Genomic DNA, 22,605 nt, shown 5'->3' with positions numbered 1-22,605 from the left:
CCACTGTGTAATTTCTCCTCAATAAAATGTTGTAGACAGCCCACTGTGTAATTTCTCTACGACAATAAAATGTTATAGACAGCCCACTGTGTAATTTCTCCTCAATAAAATGTTGTAGACAGCCCACTGTGTAATTTCTCCTCAATAAAATGTTGTAGACAGCCCACTGTGTAATTTCTCCTCAATAAAATGTTGTAGACAGCCCACTGTGTAATTTCTCCTCAATAAAATGTTGTAGACAGCCCACTGTGTAATTTCTCTACGACAATAAAATGTTGTAGACAGCCCACTGTGTAATTTCTCCTCAATAAAATATTGTAGACAGCCCACTGTGTAATTTCTCTACGACAATAAAATGTTGTAGACAGCCCACTGTGTAATTTCTCCTCAATAAAATGTTGTAGACAGCCCACTGTGTAATTTCTCCTCAATAAAATGTTGTAGACAGCCCACTGTGTAATTTCTCCTCAATAAAATGTTATAGACAGCCCACTGTGTAATTTCTCCTCAATAAAATGTTGTAGACAGCCCACTGTGTAATTTCTCCTCAATAAAATGTTGTAGACAGCCCACTGTGTAATTTCTCTACGACAATAAAATGTTATAGACAGCCCACTGTGTAATTTCTCTACGACAATAAAATGTTATAGACAGCCCACTGTGTAATTTCTCTACGACAATAAAATGTTGTAGACAGCCCACTGTGTAATTTCTCCTCAATAAAATGTTGTAGACAGCCCACTGTGTAATTTCTCTACGACAATAAAATGTTATAGACAGCCCACTGTGTAATTTCTCTACGACAATAAAATGTTATAGACAGCCCACTGTGTAATTTCTCTACGACAATAAAATGTTGTAGACAGCCCACTGTGTAATTTCTCTACGACAATAAAATGTTATAGACAGCCCACTGTGTAATTTCTCTACGACAATAAAATGTTATAGACAGCCCACTGTGTAATTTCTCCTCAATAAAATGTTGTAGACAGCCCACTGTGTAATTTCTCCTCAATAAAATGTTGTAGACAGCCCACTGTGTAATTTCTCCTCAATAAAATGTTGTAGACAGCCCACTGTGTAATTTCTCCTCAATAAAATGTTATAGACAGCCCACTGTGTAATTTCTCCTCAATAAAATGTTGTAGACAGCCCACTGTGTAATTTCTCTACGACAATAAAATGTTGTAGACAGCCCACTGTGTAATTTCTCCTCAATAAAATGTTGTAGACAGCCCACTGTGTAATTTCTCTACGACAATAAAATGTTATAGACAGCCCACTGTGTAATTTCTCCTCAATAAAATGTTGTAGACAGCCCACTGTGTAATTTCTCCTCAATAAAATGTTGTAGACAGCCCACTGTGTAATTTCTCCTCAATAAAATGTTGTAGACAGCCCACTGTGTAATTTCTCCTATATAAAATGTTATAGACAGCCCACTGTGTAATTTCTCCTCAATAAAATGTTGTAGACAGCCCACTGTGTAATTTCTCTACGACAATAAAATGTTGTAGACAGCCCACTGTGTAATTTCTCCTCAATAAAATGTTGTAGACAGCCCACTGTGTAATTTCTCCTCAATAAAATGTTGTAGACAGCCCACTGTGTAATTTCTCCTCAATAAAATGTTGTAGACAGCCCACTGTGTAATTTCTCCTCAATAAAATGTTGTAGACAGCCCACTGTGTAATTTCTCCTCAATAAAATGTTGTAGACAGCCCACTGTGTAATTTCTCCTCAATAAAATGTTATAGACAGCCCACTGTGTAATTTCTCCTCAATAAAATGTTGTAGACAGCCCACTGTGTAATTTCTCTACGACAATAAAATGTTGTAGACAGCCCACTGTGTAATTTCTCCTCAATAAAATGTTGTAGACAGCCCACTGTGTAATTTCTCTACGACAATAAAATGTTATAGACAGCCCACTGTGTAATTTCTCCTCAATAAAATATTGTAGACAGCCCACTGTGTAATTTCTCCTCAATAAAATGTTGTAGACAGCCCACTGTGTAATTTCTCTACGACAATAAAATGTTGTAGACAGCCCACTGTGTAATTTCTCCTCAATAAAATGTTGTAGACAGCCCACTGTGTAATTTCTCCTCAATAAAATGTTGTAGACAGCCCACTGTGTAATTTCTCCTCAATAAAATGTTGTAGACAGCCCACTGTGTAATTTCTCCTCAATAAAATGTTGTAGACAGCCCACTGTGTAATTTCTCCTCAATAAAATGTTGTAGACAGCCCACTGTGTAATTTCTCTACGACAATAAAATGTTATAGACAGCCCACTGTGTAATTTCTCCTCAATAAAATGTTGTAGACAGCCCACTGTGTAATTTCTCCTCAATAAAATGTTGTAGACAGCCCACTGTGTAATTTCTCTACGACAATAAAATGTTGTAGACAGCCCACTGTGTAATTTCTCCTCAATAAAATGTTGTAGACAGCCCACTGTGTAATTTCTCCTCAATAAAATGTTGTAGACAGCCGACTGTGTAATTTCTCCTCAATAAAATGTTGTAGACAGCCCACTGTGTAATTTCTCTACGACAATAAAATGTTGTAGACAGCCCACTGTGTAATTTCTCCTCAATAAAATATTGTAGACAGCCCACTGTGTAATTTCTCTACGACAATAAAATGTTGTAGACAGCCCACTGTGTAATTTCTCCTCAATAAAATGTTGTAGACAGCCCACTGTGTAATTTCTCCTCAATAAAATGTTGTAGACAGCCCACTGTGTAATTTCTCCTCAATAAAATGTTATAGACAGCCCACTGTGTAATTTCTCCTCAATAAAATGTTGTAGACAGCCCACTGTGTAATTTCTCTACGACAATAAAATGTTGTAGACAGCCCACTGTGTAATTTCTCCTCAATAAAATGTTGTAGACAGCCCACTGTGTAATTTCTCTACGACAATAAAATGTTATAGACAGCCCACTGTGTAATTTCTCCTCAATAAAATGTTGTAGACAGCCCACTGTGTAATTTCTCCTCAATAAAATGTTGTAGACAGCCCACTGTGTAATTTCTCCTCAATAAAATGTTGTAGACAGCCCACTGTGTAATTTCTCTACGACAATAAAATGTTGTAGACAGCCCACTGTGTAATTTCTCCTCAATAAAATATTGTAGACAGCCCACTGTGTAATTTCTCTACGACAATAAAATGTTGTAGACAGCCCACTGTGTAATTTCTCCTCAATAAAATATTGTAGACAGCCCACTGTGTAATTTCTCTACGACAATAAAATGTTGTAGACAGCCCACTGTGTAATTTCTCCTCAATAAAATATTGTAGACAGCCCACTGTGTAATTTCTCTACGACAATAAAATGTTGTAGACAGCCCACTGTGTAATTTCTCCTCAATAAAATGTTGTAGACAGCCCACTGTGTAATTTCTCCTCAATAAAATGTTGTAGACAGCCCACTGTGTAATTTCTCCTCAATAAAATGTTATAGACAGCCCACTGTGTAATTTCTCTACGACAATAAAATGTTATAGACAGCCCACTGTGTAATTTCTCCTCAATAAAATGTTGTAGACAGCCCACTGTGTAATTTCTCCTCAATAAAATGTTGTAGACAGCCCACTGTGTAATTTCTCCTCAATAAAATGTTGTAGACAGCCCACTGTGTAATTTCTCTACGACAAAAAAATGTTATAGACAGCCCACTGTGTAATTTCTCTACGACAATAAAATGTTATAGACAGCCCACTGTGTAATTTCTCTACGACAATAAAATGTTGTAGACAGCCCACTGTGTAATTTCTCCTCAATAAAATGTTGTAGACAGCCCACTGTGTAATTTCTCCTCAATAAAATGTTATAGACAGCCCACTGTGTAATTTCTCTACGACAATAAAATGTTATAGACAGCCCACTGTGTAATTTCTCTACGACAATAAAATGTTGTAGACAGCCCACTGTGTAATTTCTCTACGACAATAAAATGTTATAGACAGCCCACTGTGTAATTTCTCTACGACAATAAAATGTTATAGACAGCCCACTGTGTAATTTCTCCTCAATAAAATGTTGTAGACAGCCCACTGTGTAATTTCTCCTCAATAAAATGTTGTAGACAGCCCACTGTGTAATTTCTCCTCAATAAAATGTTGTAGACAGCCCACTGTGTAATTTCTCCTCAATAAAATGTTATAGACAGCCCACTGTGTAATTTCTCCTCAATAAAATGTTGTAGACAGCCCACTGTGTAATTTCTCTACGACAATAAAATGTTGTAGACAGCCCACTGTGTAATTTCTCCTCAATAAAATGTTGTAGACAGCCCACTGTGTAATTTCTCTACGACAATAAAATGTTATAGACAGCCCACTGTGTAATTTCTCCTCAATAAAATGTTGTAGACAGCCCACTGTGTAATTTCTCCTCAATAAAATGTTGTAGACAGCCCACTGTGTAATTTCTCCTCAATAAAATGTTGTAGACAGCCCACTGTGTAATTTCTCCTATATAAAATGTTATAGACAGCCCACTGTGTAATTTCTCCTCAATAAAATGTTGTAGACAGCCCACTGTGTAATTTCTCTACGACAATAAAATGTTGTAGACAGCCCACTGTGTAATTTCTCCTCAATAAAATGTTGTAGACAGCCCACTGTGTAATTTCTCCTCAATAAAATGTTGTAGACAGCCCACTGTGTAATTTCTCCTCAATAAAATGTTGTAGACAGCCCACTGTGTAATTTCTCCTCAATAAAATGTTGTAGACAGCCCACTGTGTAATTTCTCCTCAATAAAATGTTGTAGACAGCCCACTGTGTAATTTCTCCTCAATAAAATGTTATAGACAGCCCACTGTGTAATTTCTCCTCAATAAAATGTTGTAGACAGCCCACTGTGTAATTTCTCTACGACAATAAAATGTTGTAGACAGCCCACTGTGTAATTTCTCCTCAATAAAATGTTGTAGACAGCCCACTGTGTAATTTCTCTACGACAATAAAATGTTATAGACAGCCCACTGTGTAATTTCTCCTCAATAAAATATTGTAGACAGCCCACTGTGTAATTTCTCCTCAATAAAATGTTGTAGACAGCCCACTGTGTAATTTCTCTACGACAATAAAATGTTGTAGACAGCCCACTGTGTAATTTCTCCTCAATAAAATGTTGTAGACAGCCCACTGTGTAATTTCTCCTCAATAAAATGTTGTAGACAGCCCACTGTGTAATTTCTCCTCAATAAAATGTTGTAGACAGCCCACTGTGTAATTTCTCCTCAATAAAATGTTGTAGACAGCCCACTGTGTAATTTCTCCTCAATAAAATGTTGTAGACAGCCCACTGTGTAATTTCTCTACGACAATAAAATGTTATAGACAGCCCACTGTGTAATTTCTCCTCAATAAAATGTTGTAGACAGCCCACTGTGTAATTTCTCCTCAATAAAATGTTGTAGACAGCCCACTGTGTAATTTCTCTACGACAATAAAATGTTGTAGACAGCCCACTGTGTAATTTCTCCTCAATAAAATGTTGTAGACAGCCCACTGTGTAATTTCTCTACGACAATAAAATGTTATAGACAGCCCACTGTGTAATTTCTCCTCAATAAAATGTTGTAGACAGCCCACTGTGTAATTTCTCCTCAATAAAATGTTGTAGACAGCCCACTGTGTAATTTCTCTACGACAATAAAATGTTATAGACAGCCCACTGTGTAATTTCTCCTCAATAAAATATTGTAGACAGCCCACTGTGTAATTTCTCCTCAATAAAATGTTGTAGACAGCCCACTGTGTAATTTCTCTACGACAATAAAATGTTGTAGACAGCCCACTGTGTAATTTCTCCTCAATAAAATGTTGTAGACAGCCCACTGTGTAATTTCTCCTCAATAAAATGTTGTAGACAGCCCACTGTGTAATTTCTCCTCAATAAAATGTTGTAGACAGCCCACTGTGTAATTTCTCCTCAATAAAATGTTGTAGACAGCCCACTGTGTAATTTCTCCTCAATAAAATGTTGTAGACAGCCCACTGTGTAATTTCTCTACGACAATAAAATGTTATAGACAGCCCACTGTGTAATTTCTCCTCAATAAAATGTTGTAGACAGCCCACTGTGTAATTTCTCCTCAATAAAATGTTGTAGACAGCCCACTGTGTAATTTCTCTACGACAATAAAATGTTGTAGACAGCCCACTGTGTAATTTCTCCTCAATAAAATGTTGTAGACAGCCCACTGTGTAATTTCTCTACGACAATAAAATGTTATAGACAGCCCACTGTGTAATTTCTCCTCAATAAAATGTTGTAGACAGCCCACTGTGTAATTTCTCCTCAATAAAATGTTGTAGACAGCCCACTGTGTAATTTCTCTACGACAATAAAATGTTGTAGACAGCCCACTGTGTAATTTCTCCTCAATAAAATGTTGTAGACAGCCCACTGTGTAATTTCTCCTCAATAAAATGTTGTAGACAGCCGACTGTGTAATTTCTCCTCAATAAAATGTTGTAGACAGCCCACTGTGTAATTTCTCTACGACAATAAAATGTTGTAGACAGCCCACTGTGTAATTTCTCCTCAATAAAATATTGTAGACAGCCCACTGTGTAATTTCTCTACGACAATAAAATGTTGTAGACAGCCCACTGTGTAATTTCTCCTCAATAAAATGTTGTAGACAGCCCACTGTGTAATTTCTCCTCAATAAAATGTTGTAGACAGCCCACTGTGTAATTTCTCCTCAATAAAATGTTATAGACAGCCCACTGTGTAATTTCTCCTCAATAAAATGTTGTAGACAGCCCACTGTGTAATTTCTCCTCAATAAAATGTTGTAGACAGCCCACTGTGTAATTTCTCCTCAATAAAATGTTGTAGACAGCCCACTGTGTAATTTCTCCTATATAAAATGTTATAGACAGCCCACTGTGTAATTTCTCCTCAATAAAATGTTGTAGACAGCTCACTGTGTAATTTCTCTACGACAATAAAATGTTGTAGACAGCCCACTGTGTAATTTCTCCTCAATAAAATGTTGTAGACAGCCCACTGTGTAATTTCTCCTCAATAAAATGTTGTAGACAGCCCACTGTGTAATTTCTCCTCAATAAAATGTTGTAGACAGCCCACTGTGTAATTTCTCCTCAATAAAATGTTGTAGACAGCCCACTGTGTAATTTCTCCTCAATAAAATGTTGTAGACAGCCCACTGTGTAATTTCTCCTCAATAAAATGTTATAGACAGCCCACTGTGTAATTTCTCCTCAATAAAATGTTGTAGACAGCCCACTGTGTAATTTCTCTACGACAATAAAATGTTGTAGACAGCCCACTGTGTAATTTCTCCTCAATAAAATGTTGTAGACAGCCCACTGTGTAATTTCTCTACGACAATAAAATGTTATAGACAGCCCACTGTGTAATTTCTCCTCAATAAAATATTGTAGACAGCCCACTGTGTAATTTCTCCTCAATAAAATGTTGTAGACAGCCCACTGTGTAATTTCTCTACGACAATAAAATGTTGTAGACAGCCCACTGTGTAATTTCTCCTCAATAAAATGTTGTAGACAGCCCACTGTGTAATTTCTCCTCAATAAAATGTTGTAGACAGCCCACTGTGTAATTTCTCCTCAATAAAATGTTGTAGACAGCCCACTGTGTAATTTCTCCTCAATAAAATGTTGTAGACAGCCCACTGTGTAATTTCTCCTCAATAAAATGTTGTAGACAGCCCACTGTGTAATTTCTCTACGACAATAAAATGTTATAGACAGCCCACTGTGTAATTTCTCCTCAATAAAATGTTGTAGACAGCCCACTGTGTAATTTCTCCTCAATAAAATGTTGTAGACAGCCCACTGTGTAATTTCTCTACGACAATAAAATGTTGTAGACAGCCCACTGTGTAATTTCTCCTCAATAAAATGTTGTAGACAGCCCACTGTGTAATTTCTCCTCAATAAAATGTTGTAGACAGCCGACTGTGTAATTTCTCCTCAATAAAATGTTGTAGACAGCCCACTGTGTAATTTCTCTACGACAATAAAATGTTGTAGACAGCCCACTGTGTAATTTCTCCTCAATAAAATATTGTAGACAGCCCACTGTGTAATTTCTCTACGACAATAAAATGTTGTAGACAGCCCACTGTGTAATTTCTCCTCAATAAAATGTTGTAGACAGCCCACTGTGTAATTTCTCCTCAATAAAATGTTGTAGACAGCCCACTGTGTAATTTCTCCTCAATAAAATGTTATAGACAGCCCACTGTGTAATTTCTCCTCAATAAAATGTTGTAGACAGCCCACTGTGTAATTTCTCTACGACAATAAAATGTTGTAGACAGCCCACTGTGTAATTTCTCCTCAATAAAATGTTGTAGACAGCCCACTGTGTAATTTCTCTACGACAATAAAATGTTATAGACAGCCCACTGTGTAATTTCTCCTCAATAAAATGTTGTAGACAGCCCACTGTGTAATTTCTCCTCAATAAAATGTTGTAGACAGCCCACTGTGTAATTTCTCCTCAATAAAATGTTGTAGACAGCCCACTGTGTAATTTCTCTACGACAATAAAATGTTGTAGACAGCCCACTGTGTAATTTCTCCTCAATAAAATATTGTAGACAGCCCACTGTGTAATTTCTCTACGACAATAAAATGTTGTAGACAGCCCACTGTGTAATTTCTCCTCAATAAAATATTGTAGACAGCCCACTGTGTAATTTCTCTACGACAATAAAATGTTGTAGACAGCCCACTGTGTAATTTCTCCTCAATAAAATATTGTAGACAGCCCACTGTGTAATTTCTCTACGACAATAAAATGTTGTAGACAGCCCACTGTGTAATTTCTCCTCAATAAAATGTTGTAGACAGCCCACTGTGTAATTTCTCCTCAATAAAATGTTGTAGACAGCCCACTGTGTAATTTCTCCTCAATAAAATGTTATAGACAGCCCACTGTGTAATTTCTCTACGACAATAAAATGTTATAGACAGCCCACTGTGTAATTTCTCCTCAATAAAATGTTGTAGACAGCCCACTGTGTAATTTCTCCTCAATAAAATGTTGTAGACAGCCCACTGTGTAATTTCTCCTCAATAAAATGTTGTAGACAGCCCACTGTGTAATTTCTCTACGACAAAAAAATGTTATAGACAGCCCACTGTGTAATTTCTCTACGACAATAAAATGTTATAGACAGCCCACTGTGTAATTTCTCTACGACAATAAAATGTTGTAGACAGCCCACTGTGTAATTTCTCCTCAATAAAATGTTGTAGACAGCCCACTGTGTAATTTCTCCTCAATAAAATGTTATAGACAGCCCACTGTGTAATTTCTCTACGACAATAAAATGTTATAGACAGCCCACTGTGTAATTTCTCTACGACAATAAAATGTTGTAGACAGCCCACTGTGTAATTTCTCTACGACAATAAAATGTTATAGACAGCCCACTGTGTAATTTCTCTACGACAATAAAATGTTATAGACAGCCCACTGTGTAATTTCTCCTCAATAAAATGTTGTAGACAGCCCACTGTGTAATTTCTCCTCAATAAAATGTTGTAGACAGCCCACTGTGTAATTTCTCCTCAATAAAATGTTGTAGACAGCCCACTGTGTAATTTCTCCTCAATAAAATGTTATAGACAGCCCACTGTGTAATTTCTCTACGACAATAAAATGTTGTAGACAGCCCACTGTGTAATTTCTCCTCAATAAAATGTTGTAGACAGCCCACTGTGTAATTTCTCTACGACAATAAAATGTTATAGACAGCCCACTGTGTAATTTCTCCTCAATAAAATGTTGTAGACAGCCCACTGTGTAATTTCTCCTCAACAAAATGTTGTAGACAGCCCACTGTGTAATTTCTCTACGACAATAAAATGTTATAGACAGCCCACTGTGTAATTTCTCCTCAATAAAATGTTGTAGACAGCCCACTGTGTAATTTCTCCTCAATAAAATGTTGTAGACAGCCCACTGTGTAATTTCTCCTCAATAAAATGTTATAGACAGCCCACTGTGTAATTTCTCTACGACAATAAAATGTTGTAGACAGCCCACTGTGTAATTTCTCCTCAATAAAATGTTGTAGACAGCCCACTGTGTAATTTCTCTACGACAATAAAATGTTGTAGACAGCCCACTGTGTAATTTCTCCTCAATAAAATGTTGTAGACAGCCCACTGTGTAATTTCTCCTCAATAAAATGTTGTAGACAGCCCACTGTGTAATTTCTCTACGACAATAAAATGTTGTAGACAGCCCACTGTGTAATTTCTCCTCAATAAAATGTTGTAGACAGCCCACTGTGTAATTTCTCTACGACAATAAAATGTTATAGACAGCCCACTGTGTAATTTCTCCTCAATAAAATGTTGTAGACAGCCCACTGTGTAATTTCTCCTCAATAAAATGTTGTAGACAGCCCACTGTGTAATTTCTCCTCAATAAAATGTTGTAGACAGCCCACTGTGTAATTTCTCCTATATAAAATGTTATAGACAGCCCACTGTGTAATTTCTCCTCAATAAAATGTTGTAGACAGCCCACTGTGTAATTTCTCTACGACAATAAAATGTTGTAGACAGCCCACTGTGTAATTTCTCCTCAATAAAATGTTATAGACAGCCCACTGTGTAATTTCTCCTCAATAAAATGTTGTAGACAGCCCACTGTGTAATTTCTCCTCAATAAAATGTTGTAGACAGCCCACTGTGTAATTTCTCCTCAATAAAATGTTGTAGACAGCCCACTGTGTAATTTCTCCTCAATAAAATGTTATAGACAGCCCACTGTGTAATTTCTCTACGACAATAAAATGTTATAGACAGCCCACTGTGTAATTTCTCCTCAATAAAATGTTGTAGACAGCCCACTGTGTAATTTCTCCTCAATAAAATGTTGTAGACAGCCCACTGTGTAATTTCTCCTCAATAAAATGTTGTAGACAGCCCACTGTGTAATTTCTCTACGACAAAAAAATGTTATAGACAGCCCACTGTGTAATTTCTCTACGACAATAAAATGTTGTAGACAGCCCACTGTGTAATTTCTCCTCAATAAAATGTTGTAGACAGCCCACTGTGTAATTTCTCTACGACAATAAAATGTTGTAGACAGCCCACTGTGTAATTTCTCCTCAATAAAATGTTGTAGACAGCCCACTGTGTAATTTCTCCTCAATAAAATGTTGTAGACAGCCCACTGTGTAATTTCTCTACGACAATAAAATGTTGTAGACAGCCCACTGTGTAATTTCTCTACGACAATAAAATGTTATAGACAGCCCACTGTGTAATTTCTCTACGACAATAAAATGTTATAGACAGCCCACTGTGTAATTTCTCCTCAATAAATTGTTGTAGACAGCCCACTGTGTAATTTCTCCTCAATAAAATGTTGTAGACAGCCCACTGTGTAATTTCTCCTCAATAAAATGTTGTAGACAGCCCACTGTGTAATTTCTCCTCAATAAAATGTTATAGACAGCCCACTGTGTAATTTCTCTACGACAATAAAATGTTGTAGACATCCCACTGTGTAATTTCTCCTCAATAAAATGTTGTAGACAGCCCACTGTGTAATTTCTCCTCAATAAAATGTTGTAGACAGCCTACTGTGTAATTTCTCTACGACAATAAAATGTTGTAGACAGCCCACTGTGTAATTTCTCCTCAATAAATTATTGTAGACAGCCCACTGTGTAATTTCTCTACGACAATAAAATGTTGTAGACAGCCCACTGTGTAATTTCTCCTCAATAAAATGTTGTAGACAGCCCACTGTGTAATTTCTCCTCAATAAAATGTTGTAGACAGCCCACTGTGTAATTTCTCCTCAATAAAATGTTATAGACAGCCCACTGTGTAATTTCTCTACGACAATAAAATGTTATAGACAGCCCACTGTGTAATTTCTCCTCAATAAAATGTTGTAGACAGCCCACTGTGTAATTTCTCTACGACAATAAAATGTTATAGACAGCCCACTGTGTAATTTCTCCTCAATAAAATGTTGTAGACAGCCCACTGTGTAATTTCTCCTCAATAAAATGTTGTAGACAGCCCACTGTGTAATTTCTCCTCAATAAAATGTTGTAGACAGCCCACTGTGTAATTTCTCCTCAATAAAATGTTGTAGACAGCCCACTGTGTAATTTCTCCTCAATAAAATGTTGTAGACAGCCCACTGTGTAATTTCTCCTCAATAAAATGTTATAGACAGCCCACTGTGTAATTTCTCTACGACAATAAAATGTTATAGACAGCCCACTGTGTAATTTCTCTACGACAATAAAATGTTGTAGACAGCCCACTGTGTAATTTCTCTACGACAATAAAATGTTATAGACAGCCCACTGTGTAATTTCTCTACGACAATAAAATGTTATAGACAGCCCACTGTGTAATTTCTCCTCAATAAAATGTTGTAGACAGCCCACTGTGTAATTTCTCCTCAATAAAATGTTGTAGACAGCCCACTGTGTAATTTCTCCTCAATAAAATGTTGTAGACAGCCCACTGTGTAATTTCTCCTCAATAAAATGTTATAGACAGCCCACTGTGTAATTTCTCCTCAATAAAATGTTGTAGACAGCCCACTGTGTAATTTCTCTACGACAATAAAATGTTGTAGACAGCCCACTGTGTAATTTCTCCTCAATAAAATGTTGTAGACAGCCCACTGTGTAATTTCTCTACGACAATAAAATGTTGTAGACAGCCCACTGTGTAATTTCTCCTCAATAAAATGTTGTAGACAGCCCACTGTGTAATTTCTCCTCAATAAAATGTTGTAGACAGCCCACTGTGTAATTTCTCCTCAATAAAATGTTGTAGACAGCCCACTGTGTAATTTCTCGACAATAAAATGTTGTAGACAGCCCACTGTGTAATTTCTCCTCAATAAAATGTTGTAGACAGCCCACTGTGTAATTTCTCTACGACAATAAAATGTTATAGACAGCCCACTGTGTAATTTCTCTACGACAATAAAATGTTGTAGACAGCCCACTGTGTAATTTCTCCTCAATAAAATGTTGTAGACAGCCCACTGTGTAATTTCTCTACGACAATAAAATGTTGTAGACAGCCCACTGTGTAATTTCTCCTCAATAAAATGTTGTAGACAGCCCACTGTGTAATTTCTCCTCAATAAAATGTTGTAGACAGCCCACTGTGTAATTTCTCTACGACAATAAAATGTTATAGACAGCCCACTGTGTAATTTCTCTACGACAATAAAATGTTATAGACAGCCCACTGTGTAATTTCTCCTCAATAAAATGTTGTAGACAGCCCACTGTGTAATTTCTCTACGACAATAAAATGTTGTAGACAGCCCACTGTGTAATTTCTCCTCAATAAAATGTTGTAGACAGCCCACTGTGTAATTTCTCTACGACAATAAAATGTTGTAGACAGCCCACTGTGTAATTTCTCCTCAATAAAATGTTGTAGACAGCCCACTGTGTAATTTCTCCTCAATAAAATGTTGTAGACAGCCCACTGTGTAATTTCTCCTCAATAAAATGTTGTAGACAGCCCACTGTGTAATTTCTCTACGACAATAAAATGTTATAGACAGCCCACTGTGTAATTTCTCTACGACAATAAAATGTTGTAGACAGCCCACTGTGTAATTTCACCTCAATAAAATGTTGTAGACAGCCCACTGTGTAATTTCTCTACGACAATAAAATGTTATAGACAGCCCACTGTGTAATTTCTCCTCAATAAAATGTTGTAGACAGCCCACTGTGTAATTTCTCTACGACAATAAAATGTTGTAGACAGCCCACTGTGTAATTTCTCCTCAATAAAATGTTGTAGACAGCCCACTGTGTAATTTCTCCTCAATAAAATGTTGTAGACAGCCCACTGTGTAATTTCTCCTCAATAAAATGTTGTAGACAGCCCACTGTGTAATTTCTCTACGACAATAAAATGTTATAGACAGCCCACTGTGTAATTTCTCTACGACAATAAAATGTTGTAGACAGCCCACTGTGTAATTTCTCCTCAATAAAATGTTGTAGACAGCCCACTGTGTAATTTCTCCTCAATAAAATGTTGTAGACAGCCCACTGTGTAATTTCTCCTCAATAAAATGTTGTAGACAGCCCACTGTGTAATTTCTCTACGACAATAAAATGTTGTAGACAGCCCACTGTGTAATTTCTCCTCAATAAAATGTTGTAGACAGCCCACTGTGTAATTTCTCCTCAATAAAATGTTGTAGACAGCCCACTGTGTAATTTCTCCTCAATAAAATGTTGTAGACAGCCCACTGTGTAATTTCTCGACAATAAAATGTTGTAGACAGCCCACTGTGTAATTTCACCTCAATAAAATGTTGTAGACAGCCCACTGTGTAATTTCTCTACGACAATAAAATGTTATAGACAGCCCACTGTGTAATTTCTCCTCAATAAAATGTTGTAGACAGCCCACTGTGTAATTTCTCCTCAATAAAATGTTGTAGACAGCCCACTGTGTAATTTCTCCTCAATAAAATGTTGTAGACAGCCCACTGTGTAATTTCTCCTCAATAAAATGTTATAGACAGCCCACTGTGTAATTTCTCCTCAATAAAATGTTGTAGACAGCCCACTGTGTAATTTCTCCTCAATAAAATGTTGTAGACAGCCCACTGTGTAATTTCTCCTCAATAAAATGTTGTAGACAGCCCACTGTGTAATTTCTCTACGACAATAAAATGTTGTAGACAGCCCACTGTGTAATTTCTCCTCAATAAAATGTTGTAGACAGCCCACTGTGTAATTTCTCCTCAATAAAATGTTGTAGACAGCCCACTGTGTAATTTCTCCTCAATAAAATGTTGTAGACAGCCCACTGTGTAATTTCTCTACCACAATAAAATGTTATAGACAGCCCACTGTGTAATTTCTCTACGACAATAAAATGTTGTAGACAGCCCACTGTGTAATTTCTCCTCAATAAAATGTTGTAGACAGCCCACTGTGTAATTTCTCCTCAATAAAATGTTGTAGACAGCCCACTGTGTAATTTCTCCTCAATAAAATGTTGTAGACAGCCCACTGTGTAATTTCTCTACGACAATAAAATGTTGTAGACAGCCCACTGTGTAATTTCTCCTCAATAAAATGTTGTAGACAGCCCACTGTGTAATTTCTCCTCAATAAAATGTTGTAGACAGCCCACTGTGTAATTTCTCCTCAATAAAATGTTGTAGACAGCCCACTGTGTAATTTCTCGACAATAAAATGTTGTAGACAGCCCACTGTGTAATTTCTCCTCAATAAAATGTTGTAGACAGCCCACTGTGTAATTTCTCTACGACAATAAAATGTTATAGACAGCCCACTGTGTAATTTCTCTACGACAATAAAATGTTGTAGACAGCCCACTGTGTAATTTCACCTCAATAAAATGTTGTAGACAGCCCACTGTGTAATTTCTCCTCAATAAAATATTGTAGACAGCCCACTGTGTAATTTCTCTACGACAATAAAATGTTGTAGACAGCCCACTGTGTAATTTCTCCTCAATAAAATATTGTAGACAGCCCACTGTGTAATTTCTCTACGACAATAAAATGTTGTAGACAGCCCACTGTGTAATTTCTCCTCAATAAAATGTTGTAGACAGCCCACTGTGTAATTTCTCCTCAATAAAATGTTGTAGACAGCCCACTGTGTAATTTCTCCTCAATAAAATGTTATAGACAGCCCACTGTGTAATTTCTCTACGACAATAAAATGTTATAGACAGCCCACTGTGTAATTTCTCCTCAATAAAATGTTGTAGACAGCCCACTGTGTAATTTCTCCTCAATAAAATGTTGTAGACAGCCCACTGTGTAATTTCTCCTCAATAAAATGTTGTAGACAGCCCACTGTGTAATTTCTCTACGACAAAAAAATGTTATAGACAGCCCACTGTGTAATTTCTCTACGACAATAAAATGTTATAGACAGCCCACTGTGTAATTTCTCTACGACAATAAAATGTTGTAGACAGCCCACTGTGTAATTTCTCCTCAATAAAATGTTGTAGACAGCCCACTGTGTAATTTCTCCTCAATAAAATGTTATAGACAGCCCACTGTGTAATTTCTCTACGACAATAAAATGTTATAGACAGCCCACTGTGTAATTTCTCTACGACAATAAAATGTTGTAGACAGCCCACTGTGTAATTTCTCTACGACAATAAAATGTTATAGACAGCCCACTGTGTAATTTCTCTACGACAATAAAATGTTATAGACAGCCCACTGTGTAATTTCTCCTCAATAAAATGTTGTAGACAGCCCACTGTGTAATTTCTCCTCAATAAAATGTTGTAGACAGCCCACTGTGTAATTTCTCCTCAATAAAATGTTGTAGACAGCCCACTGTGTAATTTCTCCTCAATAAAATGTTATAGACAGCCCACTGTGTAATTTCTCCTCAATAAAATGTTGTAGACAGCCCACTGTGTAATTTCTCCTCAACAAAATGTTGTAGACAGCCCACTGTGTAATTTCTCTACGACAATAAAATGTTATAGACAGCCCACTGTGTAATTTCTCCTCAATAAAATGTTGTAGACAGCCCACTGTGTAATTTCTCCTCAATAAAATGTTGTAGACAGCCCACTGTGTAATTTCTCCTCAATAAAATGTTATAGACAGCCCACTGTGTAATTTCTCTACGACAATAAAATGTTGTAGACAGCCCACTGTGTAATTTCTCCTCAATAAAATATTGTAGACAGCCCACTGTGTAATTTCTCCTCAATAAAATGTTATAGACAGCCCACTGTGTAATTTCTCTACGACAATAAAATGTTGTAGACAGCCCACTGTGTAATTTCTCTACGACAATAAAATGTTGTAGACAGCCCACTGTGTAATTTCTCCACAATAAAATGTTGTAGACAGCCCACTGTGTAATTTCTCCACAATAAAATGTTTTAGACAGCTGGGCGTGCCTGACGTTTTTTAGTTCGTCTGTAAAATGCAAAATACCTTTTGTCAAATGTTGCAACCGCTCCCCCCCATGCTCCATTCGTTCAATGTGCCTAAAAATGTTGATACGTTGTGTTTTGTGTTGTTTTTTTTTCGCGTCTTTCTTTCTCACTTTTTTCAAAAATGTTCTCACTATCATCTCTCTTTCATCTACACATGTAATACCTACGTGATATAGAGAGAGATAGACTAGATCTGTAGAAGTGGATGTAGATATTAAACGTTCTACGTGTACTATAGATAGCTTACACAATGTCCGCTGGCCTAGACGCTGAAGGTGTCGACATCACGAATTATTTACCCAAGCTGAGCTACTTGCTATTTTTAAAAATTTATTTTGTAAAATATTTTATTGTAAGTTGTAGGCCCCTATAATAGATGTATTGTCTTTTTAAAAAATTAATTTTGTAAAATATTTTATTTTAAGTTTTAGAATGGATGTAGTGTCTTTTTTTTTAAATTAATTTTTTTTAATTATATTTCCAGTTGTATAATTGATGTATTGTCTTTGTTTTTTAATTAATGTTTTAAATGATTTTATTTTAAGTTGTATAATAGATGTATTGTCTTTTTAAAATTAATTTTTTAAAATATTTGAATGGATGTATTGTCTTTTTTTTATATATTTTTTTTAATTAATTATTTTTTAAAAATATTTTATTTTAAGTTCTAGAATGGATGTATTGTCTTTTTAAAAAAATGTATTTTTAAAAATGTATTTCTTGTTTGAAGTGAGTAGCTCAGGATGCAGGGAAACGCCTGGCGTCGAGAGAAACACTGACCTACCATGACATTACCAAGAAGCAATAGACCTATAGTTCTATCGAAATGTTGAAATGACATACTTCAGCTTTGGTCAGCGGCTTAAGGAAGACTTTTTTTACCCTACTAAAAATGTAAAGACTATAAACATTTTTGAAGATAACTATTGGGTGACATTTTTTGTGTGGGTAAAATGACGCCATGCATGACAGACTCCTACCCTCACACATTAACAGGTCCATTCTCATCATTAGAACTCTCATCGTTTAACCCGTGTGTCTTGATGTGAACTATCCACAGACCAGGTACAAGACTTGTTGGTTTGGGTAAGAAATTAGATTTACCTTTTACCTGCATTGAGCAGCACCGGATGTGGGTTACAGAGTAGGAGACAGAGAGAGAGAGAGAGAGAAAGGGAGAGAGAGAGAGAACGAACAACAAAGAAACCAGAAAGGAAGTGAACATTTGTTAGTCGAAATTTATTTTTATAAAAAATTGCCGGATGGGATTTCTCATAAAAAGAAACATTTTCTATTTGTTTTGTCTAAAGAGCCCAATCTGATGTAAAGGATTGTAAAGAAACATTTTCTATTTGTTTTGTCTAAAGAGCCCAATCTGATGTAAAGGATTGTAAAGAAACATTTTCTATTTGTTTTGTCTAAAGAGCCCAATCTGATGTAAAGAATTGTAAAGAAACATGTAAAGTTGAGGCAATGATTAGAACTGACATGTTCCTTGAGCTCTAGATCAAAACAAAGTTACGTTATCGCCCAGATTTATGTCTATGATTTTTTTTTGTCGAAGAATAAAGAAGATTAAAGGTTGTTGTTTTTTTAATTCTAAACAAAACAATCTCCTTGTTAGACTGGAAATGCTTCAAACATTAATATTTCTTTTTTTATTTCAAATTATTTTGGCGTTTTACTTGTTCACAGTATGAAAACATGAGGTTTGGAGGTGGTAGAGACTATATGAGAGAGACTATATGAGAGAGACTATATGAGAGAGACTATATGAGAGTCTAGGGTTAGAGACGGTGGTTTCTAACTTTATGTTACTATAGGCCTATATTTCTTTCAATAACAAACTTTTTAATATTGATACATTAATATGAATTTTAGAGATGATCTAATATTGCTACTAATATTATTTGTAAGTTGTTTTTTTTTTTAAATATCTGTTTATCTTATGTGTAATTTACAACAGCGAAATTGTTATCAGATTCTAGACAATATTGATCTGTATAGTGCATATTATTATAATTAGTACATATGTGTAAGTCTCTTATAAATATTTGTGTTATATTTGTTTTTACGAATATCTCTTATTTTCTTTTCTAAATTGTGTAACTTTTAGGAGTGTGACTTTAAAACTATCTGACAGAACAGGTTTAAACTTTTAACATATCTTCAGAACATATTTATCTACAATGCCAAAAAAAGAAGTGTCTTTAAATTTGAAAAACAAAAAAGATTTGGTGGAAAATATTGAAAATATTAATAATAATTTTTAAAAAAAATGATTTCTCCCTATATTTTTACTACGTAACATTATAGCAAAAAGTATTTATACTATATTGAACAAGTTTAATGTCATTCCTTCAAGCCGTTTTGTAGAACAAGAAATACTTGTATGAATTCCTTCCAAATGTTTTCTTTGGAATATATGGGTTAGTTTCAAAAGCATTTTGTTTTGTTTTAAATTTAATGTTTCAAATTACATTTCAATAGTTGACCTATCTATTAAAAATAAAAAAATGTAACCAAGAATTCACAACTATATTTCTCAAAATTGTACAAGTTTTTTCCCTTATTCGATATCAAACTAAATAATTAATTACCAAACGTGTTTTGTTTAGTACAATAAATAATTGAAGTTTTAACTTGACTTGAAAATGGGTGTGGGAGAAATAACGTGTTCAATTATCTAAGGCAGGGGTTCTCAGCCTGTGGATCGCGACCTAAGACCATCGACATCATGGATTTTTTATTATTATTTTTTTATCTCGCCTCTATTCTAACTTGTAAAACTTAACATTGTACAAAGTTTTTCCATTGGAAATTGATTTTTTTGTTGTTATTGGAGGATATGCAATTAAATCAGAATGATTTCAAACATAGCAATTGTCGCAGCATATATAATTTTTTTAAAAGTTTAAAATAATGTTAAATGAATGTTTAAATTAAGCTCCTGTGCATCATTTGTAAGGAAGTTCTATGATCTGATTCTATGTAACCTAAATAACTGCAACTTTATTTTGACCGATATGGAGACCAAGTAATGTAGAGGTATGTTTAGGTATAGAATTGATGACAATTTAAAAGACGAGTTTCTCTTCTGCAAACCACTCGACACGACTACAACACGAGATGTATATTAAAGTTGATTCCTTTTTGGAAAAGTAGAAAATCTCATTGAAAACTATTTGTGATGTTTGTACAGATGGTACAGGAAGTTTGCCAGTATTGCCAGTATGACGATCTTAGATTTCAACGTCTGCTTCTGAATGAGTCACCAAAAGTCTTCGGAACTCACGAAATGGACGAATATTAGTAACGAAGACATAGCCACAAGAGTTACAAAAAGCAATGAAAAACTTCACTACAAGGACCAAATGCAACATGCCTTGATTTGTCTGGAAATAATTCGATCCTTCTGAATAAAATTTCAAATTGATAAACAAACTATCACGAATATAATATTTCCATGTAGCCTCTAAGAGGAAAATGACATTGAACCTGATCAACGAATGATAATTTGTGAAAGAAAAGTTTGTGAATGCTTGCGGACGAAATTTCATCATTCTTTCCAAATCTGACCCAGCTTGCACTTGTTAGAAGTCCATTCCCAGTCAATATAGTTGAAGATAACGCTGAGACAGACAGAGTTTATTGAACTCATTAATAGCGATGCAGCACAAATGATTTCCTTTTAATGTCAGTAACACAAATCTGGATTTGGTGTTTGCATCCAATTTGTATGGCGCCCTCATCTTTCATTTTCAATCATCTATTTTTGGGTAACTTGGGTTTTCCAGCCTCTTAGTTATCAAGTGTAGTTAAATACAGAAGAAGACTTGATACAGAAGATGACATTCTGTGTCATCTTGCAAAGACCGTCCCAAGAATTCCAACTCTGGTGAAACAGAAACAATGTCATACTGTCGCAACAATTGTAGTGATGTCGTTTACTATTACCCTGACCACTGTCCACGCTCCTCCATGCTTTTGAAATTGTCACATACGTATGGATATGGTGGATACCAAATAGAAAAAATAAATGCACGCCATACACTTTTATTTATTTGAAGTTACTTAATTACTTAACAATTTTACTGCTGGGGGTCGCCACAAAGTTTGGAATAGTAAAAAGGGGTGTCGCGTTTTTAAAACACACAATATCTTTGCACAACTATTCATTGGCGTGAATTAAAAAAAAAAGTTAATCAATAACTGGCAATTAATTATTTTGTCAGGTATTTTTACATTGTGAAATAAGTGCCGGAGTTGACCCGCGGGTTGTAGTTTGCGATTTAGGCGATTGTAGACAAAGAAAAATTGAATCATTGATTTTTTATTTTTTTTTTGTATTTGGTTATCGCATTTTACACAAGGTTTCTAGTTTCCATGGCAACACGTGGGCTTAGAGTAAATGACTGAGATATATTCCATGCAGGGGCAGGGCTAAGAAAAGCATTCCAATCAAATACAGTGCCCCTTTCAGTCTATAAGGTCTATAGGACATGATGTTAAGGTCATGTGTTTCTGTGGCCTACGGTTCACGAGTGGTGGCCAGCACAGCGACCAATCGCCTTGACTTTTCCCCAACTAATATCAAGTATCCATTAGAGCTGGGTAGACTCAGGGGCGCCCGAAATACCTAAATTAAAAATCCCAGTCTTCACAAGGATTCGAACCCCGGTTCGGAAGCTAAGCGCTTCACGCGCCTCCATAAATCAAAATACAAGTTAATTATGTTAAAAAAAAAAGGGAAAGGGAGGTAACACCTTCTATTGTTTCTTTAAATTGTCACGGTGACTGGTTGGCGATCAATACTCGGCGTGGGATTGTATTCGAGTGTTTTACCGAGGAGAGGGGAAGGGCTTTAGGAAGTGATCTCACTGACGCGTGCATGTGGATGACTAAGTGTGATAGAGGTGGCAGCCTTCTCGCTAGACTAGATCTGCCTCTTAGATGTTTTCATTCACAGCCTGGGACTAAAGTGATGTGTCTCCTGTTCTTTACTGGATGTAGTTGTTTTGTTCCACATGTAGGTACACTTTAATGCTCAACAATTCGCTTAGTTCTACTCTGCATTGTGTTGTGTTGTGTAGACCTACGTTTGACTTTAATGCTCAACAATTCGCTTAGTTCTACTCTGCATTGTGTTGTGTTGTGTAGACCTACGTTTAGTTTTAAGGATTCAATGTATTTAATTGTATCAGATACCGACCAGCTTTACTGGCTCAATGTTTTTCATTCTATCAGATACTGACCGACTTAGCTGATTCATTGTATTTAGTTGTATCAGATACTGACCAACTTAACTGCAGTGGTGTAGCTAGTGTGGGGGAGAAGAGGGAGAATTTGAAAATCCCCCCGGGCCCACACTTGAGGCACTGGCGGATCCAGAACTTTGGAGTGGGGGGGGGGGCGATTATTCTCCTGACATCTACAGCTCATTATTTATCAGTAGGGTTCGGGACGAAGCCCCGACTCTAAAAGCGTTTTCTTGCACTTTTCACGGCTGAAACGCATTGTCCTGGCATCTACAGCTCATTATTTATTAGTGGGGTTCGGGGCAAAGCCCCGACGCCAAAAGCGTTTTCTTGC

At 36.0% G+C, this 22,605-nt stretch overlaps 1 protein-coding gene across 2 annotated transcripts in view; it reads left to right on the top strand.

Moving 5' to 3' along the window:
* LOC106072509 (uncharacterized) overlaps positions 1–22,605 on the top strand; it is a 50,767-nt gene that overhangs the window by 9,613 nt on the left and 18,549 nt on the right. The window contains exon 1 of one of the 2 annotated variants that reach the window (XM_056026788.1): positions 21,898–22,042. The exons of the other annotated variant lie outside the window; for it this stretch is intronic. The gene's annotated coding sequence lies outside the window, so the exon portion shown is untranslated. Of the gene's footprint in view, positions 1–21,897; positions 22,043–22,605 lie in introns of those variants that run through there. 2 annotated transcript variants of the gene reach the window in all.

The sequence above is a fragment of the Biomphalaria glabrata genome, chromosome 4 (genome assembly GCF_947242115.1).
Source record: "Biomphalaria glabrata chromosome 4, xgBioGlab47.1, whole genome shotgun sequence".
NCBI classification, from domain to species: Eukaryota; Metazoa; Mollusca; class Gastropoda; family Planorbidae; genus Biomphalaria; species Biomphalaria glabrata.
Note: the sequence above shows the minus strand (reverse complement) of the source record. Positions and strands in the feature narration are given on the sequence as shown.